The following is a 4,903-nucleotide window of genomic DNA, read 5'->3' on the forward strand; positions in this document are numbered from 1 at the left end:
ATTTCTTTGCTTTAGGTTGCCTTAAACAACAAGCCCAGGTTAAGTGTTCTCTCAATCTAAATTGAGGTTAGGGAGCTTCTCACTCTTCCATTGATAGAGCTTAATTAATAACAGAGGTCATTGATGAGGGAATACATATTAAATTTTGCACATTAAAATACATAAATGTAATGATATTTAAAAATTGACAAAAGTTAAACTTGGAGGAACAATATTTTTGCTATTGTTACTTCTTTTCCTTGAGTCTCTATTTATTCCACAAATTCTTATTTCAAACATCAAAGAGGTACTCTATAATTCTAGTCTTTCAAGATTAGCTAAATCCATTTTTATTTACCTTTTTCAAAACCTTTCATGATTTGCTAGTTAATATAACCTTAGCCTCATCTGGGATTCTCATAATCCCCCTATCAAGTTACATACTTTTCTCTGAAACTTTCCTAGTTCCATTACATTATCTGTGAAGCATGTCAACCAAAACTGCAGGAAGTGTGCGCTAACGTTTCTTCATAAGGGTGGGACAGGTATTCTATTTGATTTCTAGAGCCTCCGATGGGGCTTGGCATTGAAGCAGCCTTTTATCACAGCTAACAAATTATACTAATCAGCATAGAAAAAGTCTACAGAAATCCCCAAATTTCATTTCTAGGTCCTAACATTAAGGTTAGCATTTATCACTTAGCAAGGGTATTTTAAGATAATTTTCCCCCAAATTGCCTTACTCTTGCATATTAAGAGCGCATCTGCTATTATTCGGCCAAGTCACAGTTTTCTAAGAGTTCTGTGTGTTAATCCTGTGAGTCTACAGTTTACACTGTGGGAATGTTTAATGTCATCTGAAAAATATGGATATTTCTCTATTATGTCTTTCCAGGGAATTTATAAAAATACTAACCAAGATTAGTGCCAACATCTAACGCTGAGGAAGCTATATATAATTCTTCAGCATTTATCTCATTAGTCTTGCTCTTTGGTCTATATTTCTGAATCAATCTCTTATCCAGTGATATCCTAGTAAATGTTTCAACAGTTTTGTCTCAGGGTAGGGGACAAGACTGATTTGTGATTTGTAGTGTTTGCTGGTTTCCATGATGTGAATACGCCTATAATGGTCAATTCAGCAAGCAGTCAACCAGCTTGCAAAATTTATGTCAATTGGTTCGCAAAATTCCTGGACATTTAACAACTGGCCTGTATGAGTTGGCTTCAGCATACCACAAACTTTCATCTCTTATAATATGCTGTCACTAAATCATACCATGACTGAATTTGAGGAATCATTATGTTAAACCTTCCTAAAAATACAGAACGATGGCATCTACTGATTTTTCCACTATACAGTCTAAATAGTTTTCAATTCCTAAAAGTACCTCTGTGATTTATTCATTTAATTCTGGAAAGAAATTAAATTGAGTGGATTAAATAGACTTTCCCCTTCCCGAAACTGGTTTGCCTTTTGACAAAGAGGTTGTACTTAACTGAGATTTTAAAGCATTCTACCCTATAATACAGATTTTACTTTGTCTAGTATGAGGTAGGAGTTATTAAGCTCACCCATCTGGGGTACTCAGTTACACTTGTATTCCTAATGAATGGAAATCACTATAGCTATTAGATAAAAGTAAAAAGCAGACATAAACCCTAATTTTGGCATCTATTTGTGGAAAACTTTCCTACTAGGTCAAAGTCCAAATTGCAGACATGTAATTTGGTGGCTAGAGAAGCCAGTTTACAATGACTACAGTTACCACTACTAAATCCTGTAACTTAGTTCAGTGCCAGCCTTCTCTAGGTGGCCAAATTTAAGCGTGGACTGGGAGAAAGAATGAGATCTTCCTCCCTGAGGGCATAGATGACAGAAAAACACACTTTGGTGTTGGCTTTGCCCAGATGGTAGATCACAGCAGTGGTGGCCCAGGAAGCAACAGTAGCTGATGGTGGTCATGTACAAACAGATGAAGATTCTCTTACTTGGCACCCTTATTCCTGAACTTAGTCATGAACATCTAGCGAATTACTGACATTTCCCCTGAGTAAAGGGAATTGTAGTCACAGAAAAATCTTTCCTAGTGAAAAGGAAATGAAACTTAGTAATTAAAACTTAGTAATCTTCCAAATAGAATTTTTAAAAGTAGATGTTTCTTTTCCAGATATGATGGTCTGAAGAAATAACAGAAATATACAGATTATCTAAAGCTTCATTTTAGCCAATTATTTTCTTTCTACCTACCATTATCAGATTTATTAAAAAGCAGAGAATTGTCTTTTCTCCCTTCCTCTGTTGGAGGTGCTAGAGGGCAAATTTTGAACTTAGAAGGCTGTTTTAACATAAGAAGTTCTAATAATCAAGTAAAAAAACATATAATACAAAAACTAAAAATTGATGTGCAAAACTTTTTAAGTGTTAAAGTCCTTTTTTTACTAGAACACCTGGTTTTTAAAAACTTTGTATTACCCACAAACTTGGCTACATTTTGTGAGAGGCAGTTTACTTAGAAAAACATAACTACTAAAAAGCAAATAGAAGTTTTACTATATCTTATATTTTCAGTTAAAATTCTGTATATGTAAATAGTGTTTACTTTGAAAAATATTACTCTACAACAACTGAAACCAAATATTTCCTATGCCTTTTATTTTGACCATTCTGAGAGATTTTAGTTTTAACATGAAAATATAAACAGACAAAGAAGAATTTTGGTTAAAAAAAAATTACAACTTTGGACATTCCAGTTATATGAAGGATCAGTAGGAGAGAAAACCACATTCCACAAGGATTAGACTGAATGGGAAACAAACCTGTAAGACAGGCTTTCCTTTCCTATTGTTCTCATATTTTTGTATGATTTATTTCCCGAGTTTTCCTTCTATTGCTTGTTAAAGCTAAAAGGATTAACAAAATACCTTGCCCCAGCCTTTGTGCAGAGGGTGTGGTGTGTCTCACGTGTGCGCTTACTTAGTGATTGAGCTGGATAGTTGGAAGATTTACTCTGGAAAATAAAGACCTTGAGGGGGTGTGCAGGATTTCCTTTTCCAAAACTTTCCCCCACCCCAGGAGAAAAAGTGTGCAATTTGCTGCACTTCATTTCACGAGAAAAGCAAATTACTAATCTACTGTATACAAAGCTCTAACTTTTATAAAATTAATAATCTTTAATTGACTGATCAAAAATCTATAGGGAACAGTCCTCAAAGACATATTTAATAATTACTGCCCAATTTACAGAATATAATTGCTTAGAGTAAAGTCCAAATCGCATCCATCACATCCATCCTTAGAATATAACAAAATGTCAGGCACATAGGGGGCACTTAATACATATGAGGTAAATAAAAGAGTAAGCACTTATGTTACCTCCTTAATTATAGCAACTTGAAGTATGGATGGAAAAAAGAGTCCTTCTAGGAATATGTGTATGATTTTGGTAATATTATGCGAGCTCCACAGCAAGACAATATTAAGCCTGGCAATGACTGTAAATTTCCTTTTATAGGCAAATCATCTAGTCATTCAACCAGAATTTACAGAAGACCTCCCATCAGCCCAGCTCCTCTAATACATGGGCATGAGGATAAGTAAGGTACAGATCCTACCCAAGTGGGGTTCAGTGTATATATAGTAGTCCTGCCTCATCTGCAGGGAATATGTTCCAAGACTCCCAGTGGATGCCTGAAGCTGCAGATAGTATAGAACTCTATATATACTGTTTTTCTCACACACACACACACACACACACACACACACACACACACACACACACACACCCTTATGATAAATTTAATTTAGAAATTAGGCATAGTAAGAGATTACAATAACTAATAATAAAATAGAATAATGATAACAATACACTGTAATAAAAGTTATGTGAATGGCTTTGGGGCCATTATTAAGTAAAATAAGAGTTACTTGAATTCAAGCACTGAGATTCTGCCAGTCAATCTGATAACCAAGACAGCTACTAAGTGATTAACAGGCAGGGCATACATACAAACTGGATACACTGGACAAAGGGATGATTTGTGTCCTGGGCAAGACAGAGTGGGACAACTCGAGATTTCATCACACTACTCAGAATGGCAGCAACGTGACTCATTAATGTTTATTTCTAGAATTTTTCCGTTTAATATTTTCAGATCATAGTTGACTGTGGTAACTAAAACTGTGGAAAGAGAAATCATGCACAAGTCGGGGACTACTGTACACGGTAGAGCGCAGGTGTCGTGGCTTGCAGGTAAATGATTACAGCAATGATAGAGGTTTGTTCTACCAAGAGTTAAGAATGAACAGTGGGCTGTAGAAGAAAGGCTCTGAACTTTATTAATTGCTAAATTCAGTCTTTCCAACACAGAGTCAGCAATTCTTTCTGAAGATGCCTCAAGATCATGAAGTACTTCCAAAATCGAAGAAAGATTAAATTCTGATCATATGCCATTAGTATTAACTGTATTTGTTTATTTATTGATTAGAGCTTTTTGAGGAATAATTTTAAAACCCTAGAATCTACCCATTTTAAGTAAATAGTTCAATAAATTTTGGTAAATATGTTGCATAATCACCACAATTGAGTTTTAGAAAACTTTGAGAACCTGAAAGAGCTCCATCATGTCCTTCTGTGGTTAATCCCTATCCCACCTGCTAGCATCAGGCAACTACTGACCTGCTTTTCATGCTTATAGTTTGACTTTTCTAAAATTTCACAAATGGAACAAATGTGGTTTTTTTTATTTAGCATCTTTCACTTAGTGTTTTTGATGTTCGTCCATATTGCTGCATATATCAGGATTTTGTTCTCTTTTGTTCTGAGTAGTGTTCCATTGTATGGCTTACAAGTTTATTCACTTACTAGTTAATGGGCATTTGGGTTGTAACTGTATTTCATTATATTTCTATTCTGTATAATAT

General features: G+C 34.8%; 1 protein-coding gene across 2 annotated transcripts in view; it reads right to left on the reverse strand.

The window, feature by feature from the left end:
- The window catches only part of PHACTR2 (phosphatase and actin regulator 2), a 222,303-nt gene that overhangs the window by 115,638 nt on the left and 101,762 nt on the right, over positions 1-4,903 (reverse strand). The gene's annotated exons all lie outside the window — the stretch shown is intronic.

The sequence above is a fragment of the Pteropus alecto genome, unplaced genomic scaffold (genome assembly GCF_000325575.1).
Source record: "Pteropus alecto unplaced genomic scaffold, ASM32557v1 scaffold185, whole genome shotgun sequence".
Classification (NCBI taxonomy): Eukaryota; Metazoa; Chordata; class Mammalia; order Chiroptera; family Pteropodidae; genus Pteropus; species Pteropus alecto.